This window comes from Polypterus senegalus, chromosome 2, assembly GCF_016835505.1.
Source record: "Polypterus senegalus isolate Bchr_013 chromosome 2, ASM1683550v1, whole genome shotgun sequence".
Classification (NCBI taxonomy): Eukaryota; Metazoa; Chordata; class Cladistia; order Polypteriformes; family Polypteridae; genus Polypterus; species Polypterus senegalus.
This window is the reverse complement of record NC_053155.1, coordinates 110,691,936-110,718,332: the sequence shown is the minus strand read 5'-3', so window position 1 is coordinate 110,718,332 and position 26,397 is coordinate 110,691,936. Positions and strand designations below refer to the sequence as shown.

Genomic DNA, 26,397 nt, shown 5'->3' with positions numbered 1-26,397 from the left:
ACTATATAATGTATGAAGCCTGAAGTATCAGAGAAATACTTTCACAAAAGCTACAATTCTAACACAACAATTGCGCTTTTATTCAAAAATATAGCTGCAGAAACAAAAAGCCGCGTTAACATACGACATTGACACCATTTATTGTGACTGCCTCCATGGCACAATAGAATCAGCTACCGACAGAATCAAAAGGTCGATAGTTCGATCCTGCATCACTCCGTTTTGAGAAGTAAACTGCTCTTAGTCTTACAGTGCAAAATACCAACAGATATTAGCAGTACAGACTTTATGAACTTCTTCAATGAAAAAATTAAAAATATAAGATCCCAGATCTCTGCATCACAGTAGAAACCAAATACTAGCTTAGCAGACCCTGTCTCACATTGCATTCAGCACTTTAGTAATTTTAATCCTGTAACTGAGCAGGAAGTCTTAACTTTAATTTCTAAAATGAAGCCCACTACTTGTTCCCTAGATCCAGTACCGACAAAACTAGTAAAAAGTGCAATGGATGTTCTTGCAGCGCCTATTCTAAACATTATCAATAGTTCATTATTGCATGGCACAGTACCTGATGCACTAAAATGTCAGTCATTAAAGCCTTTATTACTTAAAAAGTCAGACCTAGACCCACACAAACTAAATAATTATAGGCCTATTTCAAATTTAACGTTTCTCTCTAAAATACTAGAAAAAGTAGTCGGCAGTCAGCTTCATTCACACCTTACGCATTACAATTTATTTAAAAAATTCCACTCTGGTTTTCGCACTGGTCATAGTACAGAAACGGCACTAACATGGGTTGTAAATGACATTCTGATATCCTCTGATGAAGGAAACTCCACTGTAATTATGTTGTTGGACTTAAGTGTAGCATTTGACACCATTGACCATTCTATTTTACTGCACAGGCTAGAAAATGATTTTGAGCATACAGGCCCCGTGCTTGCTTGATTTAGTTCTTATTTATCAAATTAATTTCAATATGTGCAGAAATGTGCTGACAGTACTCCATCATTATACACAGAAGTTCAATATGGTGTCCCACAGGGCTCAGTACTGGGACCTTTATTGTTTTCACTTTACATGATTCCACTGGGATCTCTCATTAGGAAACATAATGTTAATTTTCACTCGTATGCAGATGACACCCAGTTATACCTTTCATTTAAATCAAATGAAGTTTCTCAGATGTTGTTTTTAATTAGTTGTGTTAGTGAATTAAAGGAGTGGATAAATGAGAACTACTTGTCTTTAAATACAGATAAAACAGAGATGTTAATTGTTGGAGGAAATGACGCTGATCACAACAATATTTTGTCATCATTTAACTCAGTTGGAATTTTATTAAATCAGCCCGCAATCTAGGAATTATCTTTGACTCTAGCTGGTCATTTAAAGCGCATATTACAAAGTTGTCCAAAACATGTTTCTTCCATCTTAAAAATGTTAGGAAATTAAGGCGCTTTCTAAATGAACAGGATTCTGAGAAATTAATTTATGCATTTATCTCTAGTAGGATTGACTACTGCAATGCGGTGTTCACAGGCTGTTCAAACTGTTCTCTATACAGCCTCCAGTTAATCCAAAATACGGCTGCAAGAATTATTACAAGAACAAGAATATACGAACACATAACTCCAGTTCCTTACACTGGCTCCCGGTTAAGTTTAGGGCAGATTTCAAAATCCTCCTTTTAACATATAAAGCATTAAATGGCCAAAGTCCGGCTTACTTGTATGAACTTATCATGACTTACAAACCTGAGCGCACATTAAGATCTCAAGATGCCAGTCTGCTTAGGATTCCAAGGATTTATAAAATAACAGTGGGAGGTCGAGCTTTTAGTTACAGGGCTGTGGAATGGTCTGCCTGCTACTATAAGAGATGTCCCTTTGGTCTCAGCCTTTAAATCCTGGCTGAAGACTCACTACTTCAGTTTAGCATATCCTGACTAGAGCTGCTGATTAACTGTACATACTGCATCTCTGTTGTTATTCATTAGCACTAAAACATAAATAACATGACAGTTATAATTGAATACTAACCCTCACCTGTTTTATGTTTTATTTTTTTATGTTTCTCTTCTCGGTACTCAAATCTGGCACTTGGTGCCACGGCCTACCTGCCAAGTTGTTTTGCCTGCCTATGGTAAAGTCATCCCTGACGGAGGATCGCAGGAATCATGGGAAAGTGGGGTCCTTTCATCGGATTGGCTGGCCCAGCACTGTTTCAGCCGTGCAATGGCCAAATTGGGGAGGCAGCTTGATGGATGAGGTCTCCAGGACTCTAAAAATATCCAAATCTTATTATGTGATATCATCCACTGTTAAATTCTGCTCTGTACTTCTAAAATTTTTATTTTTAAGCTGTATTGAGGATTTGTTCTGTTCTGTGTATTGTATTGTATTGACCCCTTTCTTTTGACACCCACTGCACGCCCAACCTACCTGGAAAGGGGTCTCTCTTTGAACTGCCTACAAGTTTTTTTTTGGGAGTTTTTCCTTGTCTTCTTAGAGAGTCAAGGCTGGGGGGCTGTCAAGAGGCAGGGCCTGTTAAAGCCCATTGCAGCACTTCCTGTGTGATTTTGGGCTATACAAAAATAAACTGTATTGTATTGTATTGTACATGTTGATCTTTTTTTTTCTTTCAGTACATGTGCCTTCCCTGTTTATTTATATATCTAGTGATTTCTCTGCCTGTCTATCTCTCTGTTACGCAGTGCTCTGTCTGTCTGTGTGTTATGAATATTAAAAATAACAGTTATAAGGACACTTGTTCATGTTAATTGCAGTCTCAATTGTTAACAAATATTTTAAAAGAAGCATCCCACATGAAAATATAACAATCTCATTAACTGACAGTGCATACCAATTTATAAATTTTATGTCCATTTGAGGTTAACAAGAAAAAACACTTTCTTACCAATGGGAATTGAACTCAGGTCTCTAATGCACGTCAAGCCCGCTGCCCTCTGTTTCAGCAAGTCTTACCACTAAACCAGAGAAGCTGTTGTAGCTGTCTTGAACCTTTTGTGAAAGTGTTTATTGGATGTTTGGACTTCATGCTTCACACATTCTATAGTTTATGCCTACATTTTGTAACATTTATTACTAAAATATGAAAAAGTTTCTGTTTTAACAATGTGTTTACAGAGATTACTGTAGAAACGGAACACACATGAAATGCGTGTGTTCCAAATAATGATCTATTATTTCCACTCTAAAACTCCACTTCACTCCCAGATAATCAATCAAGGCATGAGCTGGGAGAAGTTTGTGCATGTTCTAAGTCGGTGGGGGGATGGAATAGCCGGCTGCTTGCAGCCGTCTTTATTGACACATTTACAGGACAAAGGACGCTGGGGGAGAGGTGTGATGGGATTTAAGGTGGGCTGAATCTACGAGTTTTTTCGTAGGCTCTGGTAATTCTAGTGTTAAGGGTGTCTGTATGGCATATTGCGGAACAGTAATAAATAATAAGAACAGTCATAATGGTGGTGCAGTGTAATGGTTGGAGGTGTATCCTCTCAGCTCTGGAGTCCAGGATTCAAGCCTTGGCTTGGGGGTTATCTGTGTAGAACTTGCAAGTTTTCCCCTTGTGTATTTTGTTTCTCCCACATTCCAAGATGTTACAGTAACCATAGAGTGTATATTTGCTCAGTATGTTTGAATGTAGGAGTGGGCTGTGTCATGGACCAGGGGCCTCATGCATAATGCCATGCATAGAACTCACACTTTAACATAACATAAGCACAAAAGCCAGAATGTGCTTACACACAGAAAAATCCAGATACATAAATCTGTGCATTCGCCAACTTCCACGTTCTTCCACTACATAAATCCCGGTCAGCGTGAAAAGTAACGCTCGTGCACGCGCCTGCTGTCCCACCCCAACTCCTCCCAGAATTATGCCTCCTTGAATATGCAAATCAATATAAATAGCCCTTAAGCTCAGTGTTCTGTAAAAAGACAATGGGAAAAGCAAGAGGGAAAATGGAATAATTTCAGCGAATACCAAGTTGATGTAAGGAAAAACATACTATTTTTTGGTTTAAACAGTGGTATAAACAACAAAAGGAAGTTGATCGACTGACATAGCATGTCGGAGAAACTCGAAAGCTCAAGTTCACAAAGTCGCACAGTGCCCGAAATAAAAAAGAAGTTGTCAAATACCAAAGTCGCCGTGAAAAGGTGAGTCGTAGCCCACTGTCTGAGTGTCATATGAAAGTTTATTAGGGTACAGAGAAAAAAAAAGGCACACAGTGTGAAAAAAGAACGAAATGTCAACTTTAATCTCGAAATTTCCACATTAATCACATAGTTTATTTTGTCATTAAAGTAGAACATCATAAACTTCATTTTAAAATCGTTTAATTAACCAGTTTCTCAAATCACATCGTAATTAAAGTAGCACGTTAAATGCTTTGTTTTGTATGTGTTCTTCTATGTGCTCTATGGGTGTGAATCACTACGTGTTTCTTAAGCCGGCTCTCTTCCTCCGACAGGACACAGAATCCATTACATTTGTGATTTTACAGCTCTCTGAATAACTAAAATACTGAGATGTATACGTGGTATCATTTTCATGATGATAGGAGTTAAAGCATGTTATTAAACATGGGTTTCATGGTGGCGCAGTGATTGTGCGCTACCTTTATTGAAATAATTTATTACAGCAGTACTCGGAGGCGGCTCTAGGCTCGTGGTGGCCCTGAGCAGGCCCCTTTGCCCGCCAATGTCAATATGGTATCTTAGGCACGGCGGAAGGCCACGTACGTTGTGGAAACTGCATAGCCGCCTCGTGGTCAAGACACAAGCGTTTAAGTTTTGTCGAAATTTGCCACTGCATTTATAGCTGTGTCGTTATATTCTCTGTCTGTTTTATATTCAATATATATTGGCTTGCCGGACTTGTGCAGGTGCACAGTTTGCACATGCCTAAGGCCACCCCTGCAATACTGTCTCTTTCAAACATGCTAACCTACAATTCTTGTCCTTCCTTTTCTTTTTTCAAGTAACCGATCGCCACACAATCAGCTCTGTAATAGACGTTAAGCCATCTGTAAGCTTATAATGACGATTCTTCAAAACTTTTAAGGAACATTGAAATATCTTCGTAGTACATGTTTAATTATTCTATCCTTCATGCCAGTCCCAGTAAAGCATACAGTGTGAGGTAGGAACAATCGTGAGCAGAGCACCAGTTCCTTGCAAGCGTAGCAACACCGTGTCCTTTAATTATTAACAATATAGATTATTTAAATGAAGTTAAAGTTTTATCTGTATAATATAATAAACATATTTTGCTGCATTTCATCTTAAAAATGATATCTTCATCATACATAAATACACTCTTTATAAAGTGGCTCAGGTTGTGCAATATTATAACTGTGCTGCAAGTTTACAGTGAGGTAACTGTACTAATAAGTACTAACATTTCTACAAGGAGCAGTTGATGGACTAATTGAGTGAGTTTAGAGTTTTTGGGATGAAACTGTTTCTGAACCCCAGGGACTGTACAGGAAAGGTTTGAAGAGTTTATCATATGAGAAGCAGTTCAAATAGGAAGCATGGCTGAGGCAGTGTGCTTGATGCTGTATACCGATGAGTCTCTTTCCGATCAGTTTCTCCGAGTGGTGCAGTGAAGAGTAATATGGAAAAAGATGATCCGCTGTGGCAACCCCAAATGGGAGCAAAGAAGAAAAAGAAAGTGCAGTGAGAGTAACATCGTTAAAGCAGCTATGGTATTTAGAATAGTTTGACCATTCCGTGGACCATTATACTGTTACTGGTTAATTACAATCAGATGCATTAAACTAATAAACAATATGCGGTTAATTTCAGTGTATTTATAAAGCCACGTCAGGAAAAGAAAGGATAACCACACAGGAACAGTAGCACTGCTTTGACGCTGGGTGCCGGCACTTTGCAAAACCAAGTGGAGAACTTGCTTACGACAGGGTAGGAGGTACTGTGGAAATGTGCATGGCTTTACGGCAAGTTTAGGTTTTATACATAGCGATTTGAATGTGGAAACGTTCTTACGCAATATTTCTGTGCGTACACACCATTTATACATGAGGCCCCAGGTGCTGTATCCAGTGTTGCTTTCTGCCATCATAGAAACTCTCCCTGGTTTACTGAAAACACTCGAGTTCTTAAATTAGAGTGCAAATGGAGAACAACAAAGGTACTTGTCTTTCAAATTGCATGGACAGAGTGTGTTAAAAAATATAAAAATTTCTTCAATGAGAAAATTAAAAATATAAGATCGCAGATCTCAGCATCACAGTACAAACCAAATACTAGCTTAGCACACATTGCATTCAGCACTTTAGTAATTTTAATCTTGTAACTAAGCAGGAAGTCTTAACTTTAATTTCCAAAATGAAGCCCACTACTTGTTCCCTAGATCCAGTGCCAACAAAACTAGTAATAAGTGCAATGGATGTTCTTGCAGCGCCTATTCTAAACATTATCAAAAGTTCATTATTGCATGACACAGTACCTGATGCACTAAAAATGTCAGTCATTAAACCATTACTTAAAACGTCAGATCTAGACCCAAACATACTAAATAATTACAGGCCAATTTCAAATTTACCCTTTCTCTCTAAAATACTAGAAAAAGTAGTCGCCAATCAGCTTCAGTTACACCTTACGCATTACAATTTATTTGAGGAATTCAAGTCTGGTTTCCGCACTCATTAAAAAGAAAAAACATTGTACAGAAACGGCACTAACATGGGTTGTAAACGACATTCTGATATCCTCTAAAGAAGGAAACTCCGCTGTAATTATGTTGTTAAACTTAAGTGCAGCATTTGACACCATTGACCATTCTATTTTACTGCACAAGCTAGAAAATGATGTTGTTGCTTACAGGCACTGTGCTCGCTTGTTTTAGTTCTCATTTATCAAATCAATTCCAATATGTACAGAAATGTGCTGACAGTACTCCATCATTATACACAGAAGTGAGATATGGTGTCCCACAGGGCTCAGTACTGGGACCTTTACAGTTTTCAGTTTACATGCTTCCACTGGCTGCGGTGGGCTGGCGCCCTGCCCAGGGTTTGTTTTCTGTCTTGCACCCTGTGTTGGCTGGGATTGGCTCCAGCAGACCCCTGTGACCCTGTAGTTAGGATATAGAAGGTTGGAAAATGGATGGATGGATGGATCCTTCCACTGGGATCTATTATTAGGAAACATAATGTTAATTTTCACTTGTATGCAGATGACATCTAGTTATACCTTTCATTTAGATCAAATGAAGTTTCTCCGATGTTGTCTTTAATTAGTTGAGTTAGTGAATTAAAGGAGTGGATGGATGACAACTACTTGTCATTAAACACATATAAAACAGAGATGTGAACTGTTAAAGGGAATGATGCTGATCACAACAATATTTTGTCATCATTTAACTCAGTTGGAATCACCATTAATTTTACTGGATCAGCCCGCAGTCTAGGAGTTACCTTTAACTCTAGCATGTCATTTAAAGCGCATATTAGAAAGTTGTCCAAATCCAAACGTTGTTCTTCCATCTTAAAAATGTTGGGAAATTAAAGCACTTTCTAAATAAACAGAATTCTGTGAAATTAATTCATGCATTTATTTCTAGTAGGATTGACAACTGCAATGCAGTGTTCACTGGATTTTCAAACTGTTCTTTATACAGCCTCCAGTTAATCCAAAATGCTGCTGCAAGAATTATTACATGAAAATATGAACACATAACTCCAGTTCTTAAATCCTTACACTGGCTCCCGGTTATGTTTAGGACAGATTTCAAAATCCTCCTTTTAACATATAAGGCATTAAATGGCAAATGTCCGGCTTACTTATCTGAACTTACCAGACTGCACATTAAGATCTAAAGATGCTGGTTTGCTTATGATTCCAAGGATTAATAAAATAACAATGGGAAGTCGAGCTTTTAGTTACAGGGCCCCTAAACTGTGGAATGGTCTGCTTGCTACTATAAGAGGTGCCCCTTCGGTCTCAGCTTTGAAATCCCGGCCGAGGACTTACTACTTCAGTTTAGGATACCCTGACTAGAGCTGCTGATTAACTGTACAGACTGCAACTCTGTTGCTAGTAATTAGCACTAAAACATAAGTAACAGGATAGTTATAATTGGATACTAACCCTCACCTATTCTGTTTCTCTTCTCTGTACTCAAATGTGGCACTTGGTGCCACAGCCCACCTGCCAAGTTGTTTTGCCTGCCTAAGGTAAAGTCATCCCTGATGGAGGATCACAGGAATCGTGGGGTAGAGGGGTCCTTTCATCGGATTGACTGGCCCAGAGCTGTTTCAGCTGTGGAATGACCAAATGGGGGTGGCAGCTTGATGGATGGTCTCCAGGACTCTAAACAAATCCAAATCATATTATGTTATATCATCTACTGTTAAATTCTGCTCCGTACTTCTAAAATTTTTAATTTTTATACTGTACTGAGGATTTGTTCTGTTCTGTGTATTGTAATGTATTGTATTGACCCCCTTCTTTTTGACACCCCTGGAAAGGGGTGAACTGCCTTTCCCAAGGTTTCTTCCATTTTTTTTCTACTGGGTTTTTTTGGGAGTTTTTTCTTGTCTTCAAGGCTGGGGGGCTATTAAGATGCAGGGCCTGTTAAAGCCCATTGCAGCACTTCTTGCGTGATTTTGGGCTATACAAAAATAAATTGTATTGTATTGTATTGTATTGTATAAGCACCAGTTCTTTGTGACTCTGCGCTAGATAAGTGGATGAGAAATAACGGTAGTAACACCAGTAGTAGTAGTAGTTGTATTGTCATGTGTACAGGGTACAGTTAAAGTTATTTGCATGTGTTACCAACTAGTTGCCATCTCTAGAAGGATAAGAAGAAAATATTTTGTGTTATGACATCTATACAAAAAATAATCTTATGTAACTTTGTCTTTAAAAAGTAAACATGGTTTTTATAAGAGAAAAAAATCATCTAAAACCCATGTGGCATTTTGACATTTTCTGATGACTAGCACAAAAAACTCTAATTTTGTTCTGGGCACTTCTGCACTGACTGCTTCCTAACCTTTGACTTTCCATCTTCCAAATGCATCTCCATCCTTGTCGCCAGTCTAGTTTCTTTTTTCTCTCTTGAGTCCTTTTTATTTTCAGAATTATTCACAGGGGAAATGTTTCAGCAGCTGAAATTGATCGAGAGGGTATCTTCATCTGCAAAAATGCTGACTACAGCACTGCAACATGTCTTTTAAACCATTTACCTTCAATGTGCATCATTAAACTATGTGTTTTAAATAGCTAATGAATAAGTTATTAGGGAGAAAGAAAGACTGATGTATTTAAAATGTACATGTTGGCAGAAACAGATTATTACCATACTTATCTAAGTACTTTGTAAACTCAAGGGGTTTAAAGCATTGATGTTGGGCTAGCTCTCTGTTCAATAAGGTCAAGGGCTACAAAGTGCACCATTTGCGTTGTTGAATCACTGTCATGCGATATTACTGAATCCTGGATAAAATAAGAAAGCTGTGACAGTTTGACACCAATTTGATTAGTGGCTAAGGGCAGCAGTGGCTCAGAAATAAGACAACATACTGCCTTTGATACAATTTTAACTGCCTGCTTTTAGCTTTCAAAAAAGGTCAAAGTTTCATCCACTTAATTTAGTTACTTTCATAACAGTATATCAGAATCATTTCAAACTGGCATGTAAAGATTTTGTCAGGCTGAGGTTGATAATGAATGTAAATATTGTAATGTACAATAACCATCATTTAGTCACTATTATTGAAAAGCAAAGGAACACCATATCATACAATAGTTTTGCAGCATAAGATGTGTCTTATTATTGACTGTTTAAAAATTTGAGGGACAGGCAGCTGGTTGTGCTTAGCAGGATTGTGACTTTACTTGTTTCAAAGGACTGATTGTTGAACCACCTTGGTAGATTAATTTTATCTAGGAATAATGTTAATTGGAATTTACTTTTACTTGTACTCCATTGTCAACTGCCACACATTTTATCCAGAAATTCAGTTAGCATGACTTTGATTAAGTTTGTCTATAGTGCCAATAACAGGTTGTCACCCCCCAGGTAGTTTTCACATTTTACTGTTGTTAGACATTGAATCACATCAATTGACATTGATCGACAGAAAAAGAGACTTTAATGTCAAATGGAAACAGATCTCTGGAAAGTGATTCAAAGTGATTGCAGATATAAAACCTAATTGATCGCAAATGTAGTCATGGGATTTCCATTGATTGTTGTCTATGTGCAAATTATATGGGAGGTCCAACCTGTGGTCAGAATTATGTCCTAACCTACACAAATAAGACAAAAGAATTCTCCAGAAAACTCTGTGAAAAGGTGATGGATTCAAGAAAATCAAGTCTGTCCATGTTCTTTGGAGTTCAGTTAAATCAATCATTAAGAAATGAAAAGAGAATACAGCACCACTTTAAATTGGCCTAGAACAGGCTATGCACAAAAGGTGATTAACTATGCAGGACAAAGAATACTGAGGGAGTCCACCAAGAAACGTATAATTACTGTGAAGGAGATACAAGCTACAGTGGCTAAGACTGGAAAGACTGTGTATGAAACAGCTGTTGTCCAGGTGCTTCACCAGATGCAACTTAAGTGGCAAAGACAAAAAGTTTTACATGAACATATCGGCCAATGTTTGCTAGAACTCACATGGGAGACTCTGAAGTCAGCTGGAAAAAGGTTCTGTGGTCTGATGAGAATAAAATTGAGTTATTTAGACATCAGACTAATACACTGTGTTATGTGTAAGCCAAACAGTGCACATTATTAGTTGGTCTCGTCTTTTGCGAGAGATGGACATCTGAAGTGGAGCTCCACTAGCAGTGGTGTTTTTTTTCATATTATCTGCTTATTATCCTGAGATATCCTGTACTTATTCAACCCGAGGGGCACTGCTATAGTATATGTAAGCATATATAAACATGGCTAACAAAAAGGGGTTCAAAAGAACCGAAAACTAAAGCTGCATCCAAGCTAAGATTGGCAAGCTCTAGTTCAAGATACGGCCTTTCAGAGACTGACCTGGATCAAATTGGCGAAAGCTCAGACTCCTCAGGACCACGGTCCGCCACATCGTTGCCGGCTCGAGCGAAATGGAGAGCGAATGTACGAGCGTGAGTGAAGCAGGTCTCGATAGTTCGCCGATTGGAGAAGATCACCTGAAACTGGAAAAGGCCTTGCAGTCTGCAGTTTCAATTACTCCACGCAAGCTGGGAACAGCGGGGACACCTGCTACAATAGAGTCTGCCGCTTCACCTACGGTGCAAGAAAGCACAACTGATCTGTCTGAAATGAAGGTGATGTTCGCTGAGCTCATGCAAGAGATAAAGAAAGCAAATGAGAAAGCAAGGGTAAAGGCAAATGAGAACCTAAGACGGGAGCTGCAACAGGCAAATGATAAACTGCGACAAGAACTGCAACAGGAGCTGCGACAGATGCTGGGTAAAACTGAAGAGCACATTCAGGGAAACTCGGTCAAACTGAGCACGCTTACTAATCAACTGGAGGATGTCAAGGAGACATTCATGACTCGGATTGAAATAGCTGAAAATTTAGCTGCCAGTGCCGAAAAAAAAGCAGTAAATGCCAGCTCCGAATGCAAAAAACTTGGAGACAGACTGGCTGCTTTGGAAGATGGAAGCAGAAGGAGCAATGTCAGAATTGAAGGTCTGCCTGAGAATCAAGAAAGTCCAAACCCTGTGAAATTCGCAGCTGAACTTTTTTCTAAAATAATCGAGGAGGACTTTAAAGCAGATTCTGAGATAGCAGCGGCTTATCACGTACGCGGATCAAATACCGTTAGACCTAGATCTTTTATTATTCACTTTGAACGATTATCATTTAAGTTAGAGGTGATGGCACTCCTCAGAAACAAGCAAGAGATTATATATGAAAATAACCACATTCGTATCTTCCCTGACTTCTCTCCAGCAACAGCTACTAAACGAGCAGCCTTCTACAACATTAAACAGCGGTTACGGCAAGCCAACGTCAAATACAGCCTCTTGTATCCGGCCAAACTGAAAGTGGAATTGCAGGGTCAATTCTATGTCTTCGCTACCAAGGAAGAAGCAGAAAAGGAATTAAGAAAGCTGATCCCGGGACTATTCTCATACATAATAGTGAGTCATGGAGGTTAATGATATGGCAAGGATTAATAATCTACTGTCTGATCTATTTGTTTAAAATACGGGTTTTTATCATCATATATTCTCATTATCACTCGGGCGCTATCTATTTATGTTTTATTGTGCTTAATCACTTTCTCTTTTTTCTTTCTTTCCTTTTTCTTTTTTATTATCTAATTATTTTCTCTTTACCCTAAACAAGACTGTTCAACATCATACCCTTGGTTTACTGTTATTGCTATTATTGCATTAAGACATTATGCTTATTCTGACCATTTTCTAACACCATTCCCCGGGTTTATTATCCGGGTGTATTATCTTAATACACTAAGATTGCTGAAAATTATATATATTCTAAGTGCACAGTTTTTTAGACTACAGTATCCTCTCGATCGCTGGGGTTATGCTCCAGACCCCCAGCGATAGGTGAAAATCTGCGAAGTAGAAACCATATGTTTGTATGATTATTTTTATATATTTTAAGCCCTTAGAAACTCTCCCACACTGTTTATAAATATTCTCCGCACAGTTATACAGTAAACCCTTGTTTATCGCGGTTAATCCGCTCCAGACAGATAAATGAATTTCCACGAAGTAGGATTCTTTATTTATAAATCTAATCTTTTCGTAGTTAGAGCATAGAAAACCTGTTTACGACCTTCTAAATACGTTTTTTAACATTATTAGAGCCCTCTAGACATGAAATAACACCCTTTAGTCAAAAGTTTAAACTGTGCTCCATGACAAGACAGAGATGACAGTTCTTTCTCACAATTAAAAGAATGCAAACATATCTTCCTCTTCAAAGTGCGCGTAAGGAGCGGAGAATGTCAGAGAGAGAGTAAAGTAAACAATGAAAAATCAATAGGGCTGTTGCGCTTTTAAGTATGCAAGCACCGCGATAAAGCAGCGGCAATGAAGGGATCAATGCGAAGGTAGCCTTTCAGCATTTTTACAGGAGCGCCCCTATCTTCTAAGCAAACAGCCTCTGTGCAAAAAGCCCCTCTGCTCACATCTCCTCCGTCAAGCGCAGAGAACGTCAGAGAGAGAGAGAGAGAGCGCGAGATTAAAGCAAACAATCAAAAAATCAATAAGTGTGCTTTTGGACGCACCTCGATAAAGCGGCATTTCTTAGAGGAGCGTCTGTATCCACTAGGCAAACAGCTTCTGTGCAAACAGCACCTCTGCTCACACCCCTCCGCCAGGCAGAGCATGTCAGAGAGGGTGAGATAGAGGCAGAGACAAGCAAACAATCGAGCAAAGCGCAGGAGGCATATCTTATAGCATTGAGGAGTTTTAGTTAATATGTAATACGTGCTCTGATTGGGTAGCTTTTAAGCCATCCGCCAATAGCGTCCCTTGTATGAAATCAACTGGGCAAACAAACTGAGGAAGCATGTACCATAAATTAAAGACCCATTGTCCCAGAAATCCGCGAATCAGCAAAAAATCCAAGCAATATACATTTACATATGCTTACATATAAAATCCGCGATAGAGCAAAACCGCGAAAGTCAAAGCGCGATACAGCAAGGGATCACTGTATATTGGTGATAGATATCTCTATCTTTTAATCCTAAAATGCTGCTGCGTGGGGGCTTGTTTTGCTTTGGACGTGCTCTGTCTCTAGGTATGTCAGAGGACTGGGACTGTGTGAAGTGGGTTCTAGGCTCACGTGGGGAGGCAAAAGGAGAGGGTGGGGGTTAAGGGGGGGAGAGAAAGAGAGCAGGCTTGATCTATACCTAATTTATCCTTTTAATCTTTATAATTATAACTACCAATGTAATAACAGGCTGCATGGCAATAACTCTCGGGGAAATAGGAAATTAAGGCCGAAGCTGTCTCACTTCCAGTTAAGACTATAAAATGACATCAAAAACTCAGAATCAATGTCTCCATGATGAGACAATTAACTTCGTGAGCTGGAATGTTAAAGGCCTGAATCACGAATTAAAGAGAAAGAAAGTACTCTCTCGCCTAACAGGTCTAAAACAGTATTTTTACAGGAGACCCATTTACTAAGCAAGGATCAGTTCTGGCTGCAAAAAGACTGGACTGGCCAAATGTTCCATTCTAGTTTTACAAAGAAAACTAGAGGTGTGGGAATTCTCATACATAGAACAGTCTCATTTGTAGCATCAGATGTAGTATTGGATCCTGAAGGGAGATATGTAATGGTCATTAGAGACTTATCTAACTGCAAAATGATTTTGATAAATGTTTATGCACCTAATGTTGATGATAAGGAATTTATACAAAATTCATTTGCATCCATTCCCAATCTGAACACTCATAAAATTATAATGGCTGGGAACTTTAATTGTGTTTTAAATCCACTCTTAAACAGGACCTCTTCAACAGGGGGAACGGCTCTAACACCGCAAAGATAATTACAAAGTTTATAGTTGATCACAACTTATCACACCCCTGCAGGTTTTTAAACCCAAACTCAAGAACATATTCTTTCTGCTCACCAGTACATCACTGCTACTCAAGGATTGATTATCTCCATCCATCCATCCATTATCCAACCCGCTATATCCTAACTACAGGGTCACGGGTGTCTTCTGGAGCCAATCCCAGCCAACACAGGACGCAAGGCAGGACGCAAACCCTGGGGCAAAGCGCCAACCCACCACAATTGGTTACCTCTTTATAGATAATAACTTCTTGACTATGATTAAATCTTGCAAATACAATGCTATTGTTATTTCTGATCACACACCTCTGATTTTGGCGCTAAAGTTACTAAGCCCCACACACTCACCTCGCAGATGGCGTCTCAACCCGCTTCTATTAGCAGACGAGAATTGTACAGAATTCATATCCAAACAAATCAATTTCTTCCTAGAGACAAATACATCCTCAGAGATTTCTGCAGGAATACTCTGGGAAACTCTTAAGGCCTTCTTAAGAGGACAGATTATCTCATATTTTTCCCACAGAAATAAATTAGAAACCAAGAAAGTAGAAGAGATAAAAAGCGAAATTACTAGAATAGATGAAGAACATGCCAGACTACCAAGCGAGACTCTACATAGGAAAAGGCAGGCTCTGCATTCAGAACTAAACCTCTTGACAACTAAAGAAACTGAAAAACTAATTTATAAATCCAGACATTATTACTATGAAAATGGAGAGAAAGCTAATAAGCTTTTAGCTCAACAAATTCACAAGCAAGAAGTGCGCAATGCAATCTCAGTAATCACCAATGCGAACGGAGATAAAATCATCGACCACAAAAATATAATGCACACTTTCAGAGACTACTATAAATCCCTATATACTACCGAGTTTAAAGAAGACAATACACAATCTAATACATTTCTGGATATATTACAAATACCACAAATAGACACGTTTAGTGCTGAGGAACTTGATAAAACTCTGGCGTTATCAGAATTACTAGATGCTATAAAGTCACTTCAAGGTGGGAAAACAGCAGGCCCTGATGGCTACCCTGCAGAATTTTACAAGAAATTCTCCGCTCAGCTAGCTCCCCTCCTATTAGCAACATTTGCAGAAGCCAGAGATAACCAACTCTTCCTCAAACTTTTCGCCAAGCACTAATCACCATTTTTCCAAAACAAAATAAGGACTTATTACAATGTGCATCATACAGACCAATTTCACTTCTGAATAATGAGGTTAAAATACTCTAAAATCATAGCTAGAAGGATGGAGAAAGTGCTCCCCTCGGTAATATCACAAGATCCAACTGGATTTATCAGGGGCAAACACTTATCTTCAAATCAACGCCTGTTTAATGTAATATACTCATCAATTAAATCAAACACCCCAGAAATATTATTTTCATTGGATGCAGAAAAAGCATTTGACGTGATTGAATGGAAATACCTTTTTACTACATTGGAGAAGTTTGGGTTTGGCCTGAACATTTGTGCATGGATCAGACTACTGTATACCAATCCAGAAGCTTCAGTTTGTATCAATATCATTTGTTCAGACTACTTTAAAGTAGAACATGGTACCAGACAAGGATGCCCCTTGTCACCACTACTGTTTGCAATTGCCATTGAACCACTGGCAATACATTGTCGAAATACTGATCAGATAAAGGGGATTATCAGAGAAGGACTGGAACAGAAAATTTCATTATATGCAGATGATATGGTACTGTATATATCAGACCCAGAAAATTCTTTGCCTGCAGTCTTAACAGCACTCACAGAATTTCAAAAGATCTCTAGTCTCAGAATTAACCTGAATAAAAGTGTACTCTTTCCAGTGAATTCTCAAACATATAATATTAGATTAGACACCCTACCTTTTATCATTGCAGAACAGTTTAAATACCTAGGGGTAAACATCACAAGTAAACATAAAGCTTTTTATCAACAAAATTTCGCCGTCTGCATGGAAAAAATGAAGCAAGACTTGCATAGATGGTCAACCCTTCATCTTACACTAGCTGGAAGAATTAACACTGTTTTGATGAATATTCTTCCTAAGCTCCTTTTTCTATTTCACAACATTCCAATATACATTAATAAATCATTCTTTCTGCAATTAGATTCAACAATAACCTAATGTATTTGGAACTCAAAACATCCATGCATCCAAAGAGCGACCCTACAAGGGCAAAAGGCAGAAGGCAGCATGGCTCTACCTAACTTCCAGTTTTATTACAGGGAAGCAAATTTACAAGCAATAAAAACCTGGATACAAATAGAAGAACATACACAGGCTTGGTCCCCAATAGAAGCAAAATCCTGCAGTACTTCTTTGTATTCCCTGCTCTGTACTCCAATAAACACACGCTATCGGCAATATACTAATAACCCAATTGTGCTTCACTTACTTAGAATATGGAACCAATGTAGAAAGCATTTCAAGACGGAGAAACTGCTATCTGTGGCAACTCTGCAAGAGAACCACCTCTTTCAACCTTCGTGAACATATGCAGTTTTTAATATCTGGAAAACATTTGGAATTAACTTGCTTAGAGATCTTTATATAGACAACATCTTTACATCCTATGAACAATTACATTCCAAATTTAACATTCCAGCTACACATTTCTTTCACTATCTTCAAATCAGGAACTTTGTTAAACAGAACCTTCCCGATTTTCCTCATCTTGCACCCTTATCCATGCTGGAAAAAATATTGCTCAATCTCAAGGACTCAGACACCATCTCTGCAATATATAAAATCATATTACAGTCCCTCCCTTTCAAAGATCTAAGAGGACACTGGGAAAAAGATCTCTCAATTAATATATCAGAAAAAGAGTGAAAAGTAGCAATGTAGAGAATTCACTCAAGCTCCATATGCGCAAAGCATACAAATATACAAATCAAAATTATATATCGAGCACATCTGTCTCGTCTAAAACTTTCCAAAATGTTTCCTGGGCATGATCCAAACTGCGAACACTGCAAACTAGTTCCAGCCTCACTGGGTCACATGTTCTGGGCCTGCACCAAATTAACAGTATTCTGGACCAAAATTTTGAATTACCTCTCTGACAGCCATGGTCTCACAATCCCTCCTAACCCATTAACAGCTGTGTTTGGGGTTCTTCCAGATGGGTATAACATGGTGAAAGACAAACATATTGTGGTTGCATTCACTACACTTTTGGCATGCAGACTTATTCTGCTAAACTGAAAGAACCCAAACTCTCCTCTTTTAAGTCAGTGGGAAACCGATGTGTTATACTATTTGAAATTGGAAAAAATCAAATACTAAGTTAGAGGATCTGTACAGACTTTTTTCAAAACATGGCAGGATCTAATCAGTAATATTTTAAAATAAGCTCAAAGCACAGAGGAAGCAATTATTTTCGTATTTCTTTGTCTTCTGCATTCATCTTTATAGGCTTATCAAATTTATTAATTTATGTATGTTTACAAGCCTTAAATTTCATGCCGTTTGCCTTGCTCTCTCTCAGGGGTGGGGATCGATTTGTCCTTAACTCAGTTTTTCTTTTTGTAAAAAATTGATTGATTTGTATGGATTGCAATTAAATTAATAAAACTTAAAAAAAAAAAACAATACACTGCACATTATTAAAAGCACACCACCTCCATCATGAAGCATGTTGGTGACAGCATTATGCTGTGGGGACACTTGTTCAAGAGAACCGAATGCATTCTTCAAGAAAGTTGTACCTTGAGAGAAGATTTATTTTCCAGCAAGACAACGTATCCAAGCGTAAAGCCAAAGTTACACAGGAAGGGGTTAAAAACAACAGTGTTAATGTCCTGGGGCCTCATGTATAACGCCGTGCGTAGAACTCGCACTATAACATGGCGTAAGCACAAAAGCCGAAATGTGTTTACGCACAGAAAAATCCAGATGCAGGAATCTGTGCGTACTCCAACTTCCACGTTCTTCCGTTACATAAATCCCGATCAGCGTGAAAACTAACGCCGCACGCGCATTATGTAACGCCCAAATCCTCCCAGAATTACGCCTATTTGAATATGCAAATCAATATAAATCGCCCTTAAGCACAGCCTTCTGTGAAAAGACAATGGGAAAAGCACGAGGAAAATATAAGAATTTCAGCGAATACCAAGTGGAGGCAAAGGAAATACATACTATTTGTTCAAATAAACCGTGGTATAATCAACAAAATGAAGTTGATCGAGTGACATAGCGTGTTGGAGAAACTTGAAAGCTCACATTCACAAAATCGCACAGTGCCGGAAATAAAAAGAAGTCACATATCAAAGTTGCCGTGAAAAGAAGAGTTGTAAGCCCACTGTCTGAGTGTCATATGAAAGTTTATTAGGGTACAGAGAAAAAGGCTCACGGTGGGGAAAAAGCACGAAATGTCAACTTCAATCTCGACATTTCCACTTTAATCACGTAGTTTATTTTGTCATTAAAGTATAACATTATAAACTTCATCTTAAAATCGTTTAATTAACCAGTTTCTCAAATCACATCGTAATTAAAGAAGCACGTTAAATGCTTTGTTTTGTATTTGATCTTCTACTCGTATGTGATCTATGTGTGTGAATCACTACTTGCTTCTTAAACTGGCTCTCTTCCTCCAACTGGACACAGAGTCCATTACATTTGTGATATTACAGCTCTCTGAATAACTAAAATACTGAGATGTATACGTGATGTCATTTTCATGATGATAGGAGCTAAAGCACATTATTAAACATATGTTTCATGAGCCTCGTGCTCATGACAAGCATTTATCTTTTGTCGAAATTTGTCGCTGCGTTTTTAGCTGTGTTGTTATTTTCTCTTTCTGTTTTATATTCAATATATATTGGCGTGGCCACCCCAAGAGTCCTTGCTTTTCTTTCCCCAAGTAACCGATCGCCATACAATCAGCTCTGTAATAGACGCGTTAAGCCATCTGTAAGCTTAGCGATTCTTCAAAACGTTTAAAGAACATTGAAATTCGTAGTACATGTTTAATTATTCTATCCTTCACGACACTCCCAGTGAAGAATACAGATTATTTAAATGAAGTTAAAGTTTTATGTGTATAATTTAACAAACATATTTTGCTGCATTTCACCTTAAAAATGATATCGTCATCATTTGTAAATACGCGCTTTATAAAGTGGCCCAGGTTGTGAGATATTATAACTGTAGTGCAAGTTTACAGTGGGGTGATTGTACTTATAAGTACAAACCGTTCTACAAGGAGCAATTGATTGAGTGCATTTAAAGTTCTTGGGATTAAACTGTTTCTGAACCGCGAGGTCTGTACAGGAAAGGCTTTAAAACGTTTTGCAGTGGCTGAGACAGCGTGTCCTTAAAGCTGTATACCGATAATTCTCTTTCCGATCAGCTGCTGCTGTGATTCACACTCAGATACAGTGATATAAATACTCCGAGTCGTGCAGTGAGAGTAATATGGAAAAAGATGATCCGCTGTGGCAACTCCTAACGGGAGGAGCTGAAAGAAGAAGAAGAAGAAGGAGAAGTGAGAGTAATAACGCTTAAAGCAGTTATGGTATTTGGAATACTATGGTTGTTCCTGACCATTATATTGTTACGAGTTAATTACAATCAGATGCATTACACTAATAAACAATATGCGGTTAGTTTCTGTGTATTTGTAAAGCCGCGTCATGAAAATAATGAGTAATCACACAAGAACAGTAGCACTGCTTTGACGCTGGGTGCCGCCAGTCTGCAAAACCGAGCGGAGAACTTGCGTACGACAAGGCATGAGGTACCGTGGAAAAGTGCGTGGCTTTACGCCAAGTGTAGTTTTTATACATCGCGATTTGAACGTGGAAAAGTTCTTACGCAACATTTCTGTGCGTACGCACCGTTTATACATGAGGCCCCTGGTGTGGCAGAGTCAGAGTCCAGATCTTAATCCAAATGAGAATTTGTGGATGGACTTGAAAAAGGCTGTTCACTCACAATCTTAATGCAACCTGACAGAAAGTATCAGTTTTTTAACGATATATGGGAAATATTTACACTGTATAGAGTTGAAAGAGACATATCCACACATACCCAAGGCTGTCATCCCTTCAAATGGGCATTTACTAAATACTTATATAATCAATTAGTGAGTCTTCTTCTGTTCATCAGTATTAAAAAAGACAGTTTAAATCCATTGCTATTCAAAGTTGTCTAATAATAAAACATGAAAACATCCAAGGGCATAAATACCTTTATAGACATTGTAAAGTCACAAAACTTTGTGTTTTATATGTGTATAAATGTTATATGGTGATGTTTATTACAGCTAGTGTAACTTTCTCAAACGCCATAATACAATTCAGGTTTATAGGAGGCATGAGCTTTTTCTGGTGGCACTGGGTACAAGGCAGGGACCAATTCTGGATAGGTTCCAGTCAATTTCTTGGTCCATTCACACAAACAGTAACAGTAAAACCTGAATTATACCAAATACAAATCACCAATCAGCCTAACACACCAAAATTTTGTTTTGGGGTTTAGTTGGTGGTGGTTTGAGCAAAGACACAGAGATAACGTGCAACTCCAAAACAGACAGTGAACGACTTCACATTTAGGATGTGGCAACTACTAGGCTAGTGTTATATTGTTGTTATATTGTATTTGTAAATCTATGTCAGTGCTCTAAGATGCCTAGAATGTGTGTGTTTTTTATGTTTCTTCTAGTATCTTTGAGAGTAAGTAGTATGTATAGTCTGGCAAAAGTTTTAAAATGTATGAGGTATCTGATTGCTTCTACAAGGCACTGATTAAAAAAGCCCAATATGGTTTATATGACTGGTGTTTTCTATCCCTTTTTTCTAATTTTCTAATTCTCCATCATCATTTTTTAAACCTCTCAGAAGAATTTTATTAGAATATTGGAACAATTGAACAATTATGGCAAGTACAGGCCAGATTTCAGTCGAGATTTGAAGGTCCTACTGTCCGCATGCTACCAGCTAATTTATTCAATGTGTCTACAAATCTTTGCAGAAAAAATTTCTAACATGAGAAAAAACTTTCTAATGTTTGTAATAATCTTGGAAAAGTTTCCATTTGTTATTTACTTATATCATGTTTAGACCTTCCAGAAGGCAGCATATTATTTTTGGTCCCATTTTGTTTTCTTTCTCATCAGAATATATATATATATTTTTTTTTTTTTTAATTATTAATTTTATTACAATCAATACATAGCAATCAAGTTTTACAAAAAAAAAAGAATTATGCTAAGAACAGATCGATCCCCACCCTTGAGAGAGAGAGCAAGCCAAAGGTGTAAAATTTAAGGCTTTAAAAATACCTAAATCAACAAATTCTCTGTGCTTTATAAAATCATTTCAAAATATTACTGATTAGATCCTGCCATGTTTTGAAAAAGTCTGCACAGATCCTCTAACTGAGTATTTGATTTTTTCCAATTTTAAATAATATAACACATCAGTTTCCCACTGACTTAAAGAGGAGAGTTTGGGTTCTTCCAGTTTATCAGAATAAGTCTGCGTGCCAACAGTGTAGTGAATGCAATCACAATTTGTTTGTCTTTCTCCACTTTAAGACCCTCTGGAAGAACCCCAAACACAGCTGTTAATGGGTTAGGAGGGATTGTGAGTCCAAGACTGTCTGAGAGGTAATTAAAAATTTTTGTCCAGAATAATGTTAATTTGGAGCAGGCCCAGAACATGTGACCTAGTGAGGCTGGGGCTTGGTTGCAACGTTCGCAGGTTGGATCATGCCCTGGAAACATTTTGGAGAGTTTTAGTCGAGACAGATGTGCTCGATATATAATTTTGAGTTGTATAATTGTATGCTTTGCATATGGAGCTTGAGTGAATTCTCTGCATTGCTACTTTCCACTCCTTTTCTGATATATTAATTGAGAGGTCATTTTCCCAGTGTCCTCTTGGATCTTTGAAAGGAAGGGATTGTAAAAGGATTTTATATATTGTAGAGATGGAGTCTAACTCCTTGAAATTGAGCAATAATTTTTCCAGCGTGGATGAGGGTGCAAGATGAGGAAAATCTGGAAGGTTCTGTTTAACAAAGTTCCTGATTTGAAGATAGTGAAAGAAATTTGTAGCTGGAATGTTAAATTTGGAATGTAATTGTTCATAGGATGCAAAGACGTTGTCTATATAAAGATCTCTAAGCAAGTTAATTCCAAATTTTTCCAGATATTAAAAACTGCATATGTTTGTGAGGGTTGAAAGAGGTGGTTCTTTTGCAGGGTGCCACAGAAAGAAGCTTCTCCGTCTTAAAATGCTTTCTACATTGGTTCCAGATTCTAAGTGAGTGGAGCACAATTGGGTTATTAGTGTATTGCCGATAACGTGTGTTTATTGGAGCACAAAGCAAGGAATACAAAGAAGTACTGCAGGATTTTACTTCTATTGCGGTCCATGCCTGTGTATGTTCTTCTATTTGTGTCCAGGTTCTTATCGACTGTATATTTGCGCCCAGTAATAAAACTGGAAGTTAGGTAGAGCCATGCCACCTTCTGCCTTTTGTCTTTGTAGGGTCGCTCTTTTGATGCGTGGATGTTTAGAATTCCAAATAAATGAGGTTATTGTTGAATCTAATTGCTTAAAGAACGATTTATTAATGTATATTGGTATGTTTTGAAATAAAAAGGAGCTTAGGAAGAATATTCATCTTAACAGTGTTAATTCTTCCAGCTAGTGTGAGATGAAGGGTTGACCATCTATGCAAGTCTTGTTTAATTTTTTCCATGCAGACGACGAAATTTTGTTGATAAAGAGCTTTATGTTTACTTGTGATGTTTACCCCGAGGTATTTAAACTGTTCTGCAATGATAAAAGGAAGGGTGTCTAATCTAATATTATATGCTTGCGAATTCATCGGAAAGAGTACACTTTTATTCAGATTAATTCAGAGACCAGAGAGCTTTTGAAATTCTGTGAGTGCTGCTAAGACTGCAGGCACAGAATTTTCTGGGTCCGATATATACAGTACCATGTCATCTGCATATAATGAGATTTTCTGTTCCAGTCCTTCTCTGCTAATCCCCTTTATCTGATCAGTATTTCGACAATGTATTGCCAGTGGTTCAATGGCAATTGCAAACAGCAGTGGTGACAAAGGGCATCCTTGTCTTGTGCCACGTTCTAGTTTAAAGTAGTCTGAGCAAATGTTATTGATGCAAACTGAAGCTTCTGGGTTAGTATACAGTAATTTAATCCATGCACAAATGTTGGGCCAAACCCAAACTTCTCCAAAATAGTGAAAAGGTATTTCCATTCAATCATGTCGAATGCTTTTTCTGCATCCAATGATAATAATATTTCTGGGGTGTTTGATTTAGTTGGTGAGTATATTACATTAAACAGGCGTCGAAGATTTGAAGATAAGTGTCGGCCCCTAATAAATCCAGTTTGGTCTTGTGATATTACTGAGGGGAGCACTTTCTCCATCCTTCTAGCTATGATTTTAGAGAGTATTTTAACGTCGTTATTCAGAAGTGAAATTGGTCTGTATGATGCACATTGTAATAAGTCCTTATTTTGTTTTGGAAAGACAGTGATTAGTGCTTGGCGAAAGGTTTGTGGAAGAGATTGGTTATCTCTGGCTTCTGTAAATGTTGCTAATAGGAGGGAGCAGCTGAGGAGAATTTCTTGTAAAACTCTGCAGGGTAGCCATCAGGGCCTGCTGCTTTTCCACCTTGGAGTGACTTTATAGCATCCAGTAATTCTGATAATGACAGAGGTTTATCGAGCTCCTCCACACTAAAAGCGTCAATTTGTGGTATCTGTAATTTATCCAGAAATGCATTAGATTGTATATTGTCTTCTTTAAACTCAGTAGTATATAGGGATTTATAGTAGTCTCTAAAAGTGTACATTATATTTTTGTGTTCGATGATTTTATCTCCATTCGTGTTAGTAATTACGAGATTGCGTTGCATACATCTTGCTTGTGAATTTGTTGCGCTAAAAGCTTATTAGCTTTCTCTCCATGTTCATAATAATGATGTCTGGATTTGTAAATTAGTTGTTCGGTTTCTTTAGTTGTCAAGAGGTTTAATTCTGAATGTAGAGCCTGCCTCCTCTTATGTAGAGTCTCGCTTGGTAGTCTGGCATGTTCTTCATCTATTTTAGTAATTTCGCTTTTTATCTCTGCTACTTTCTTCGCTTCGGATTTATTTCTGTGGGAAAGATATGAGATAATCTGTCCTCTTAAGAAGGCCTTAAGAGTTTCCCAGAGTATTCCTGCAGAGATCTCAGGGGATGTATTTGTCTCTAGAAAGAATTCAATTTGTTTGGATATAAATTCAGTACAATTCTCATCAGCTAATAGAAGCGGATTGAGCGCCATCTGCGGGTGAGTGTATGGGGCTTAGTAATTTCAGCTCCAAGATCATCGGAGCATGGTCTGAAATAACAATAGCATCGTATTTACAAGATTTAATCTTAGGCAAGAAGTTATTATCTATAAAGAAGTAATCAATCCTTGAGTAGCAATGATGTACTGGTGAGTAGAAAGAATATGTTCTTGAATTTGGGTTTAAAAACCTCCAGGGATCTGATAAGTTGTGATCAGTTATAAACTTTGTAATTATCTTTGCGGTGTTAGTTGCGTTCCCCTGTGGAGGAAGTCTTATCTAAAAGTGGATTTAGAACACAATTAAAGTCCCCAGCCATTATAAGTTTATGAGTGTTCAGATTGGGAATGGATGCAAATAAATTTTGTATAAATTCCTTATCATCAACATTAGGTGCATAAACATTTATCAAAATCATTTTACAGTTAGATAAGTCTCCCATGACCATCACATATCTCCCTTCAGGATCCAATACTACATCTGATGCTACAAATGGTACTGTTCTATGTATGAGAATTCCCACCCCTCTAGTTTTCTTTGTAAAACTAGAATGGAACATTTGGCCAGTCCAGTCTTTTGCAGCGGAACTGATCCTTACTTAGTAAGTGGGTTTCCTGTAAAAATACTATTTTAGCATTTAGACCTGTTAGGTGAGAAAGTACTTTCTTTCTCTTTAATTCGTGATTCAGGCCTTTAACATTCCAGCTTACGAAGTTAACTGTCCCATCATGGAGACACTGATTCTGAGTTTTTGGTGTCATATTATAGTCTTAACTGGAAGTGAAATAGTTTAGGTCTTAATTTCCTATTCCCCCAAGAGTTGTTGCCATGCAGCTTATTATTACGTTGATAGTTATAATTATAAAGATTGAGATGATAGATTAGATATAGATCAAGCCTGCTCTCTTTCTCTTCCCCTTAACCCCCACCCTCCCTTTTTGCCTCCCCAGGTGAGGCTAAAACCCACTTCATGCAGTCCCAGTCCTCTGACATACCCAGAGACAGAGCACGTCCAAAGCACATCAAGCCCCCATGCAGTGGCGCTTTAAGGTTAAAAGATAGAGATATCTGTTACCAATATAGTCTTTAAAAGAGGAAAAAGAAAAAAAGAATTTTGCACTTAATATATATACACATACATATATATATATATATATATATATATACATACACATATATATAATCTTCATCAATTTTAGTGCATTAAGATGATATCCCCAGATAATAAACCCAGGTGATGGTGTTAAAGATGTGTCCAAAACAAGCATAACAAGTCTTAATGCAGTAATAGCAATAACAGCAAACCAAGGGTATGATATTGAACAGTCTCATTTAGGGTACACATGAAATAATTAGAAAAGAAAAAGAGGAGGAAAACGTAATTAAGCACAATAAAACATAAACATTTAGCCCTAGTAATACTAAGTAATGATAAGTAATAAGTAAGTAATAATAATATAAGAA

The 26,397-nt window shown here is 37.8% G+C and overlaps 1 pseudogene; it reads left to right on the top strand.

Annotated features, from left to right (window-relative positions):
- The window catches only part of LOC120524401, a 77,065-nt pseudogene that overhangs the window by 1,148 nt on the left and 49,520 nt on the right, over nt 1-26,397 (top strand).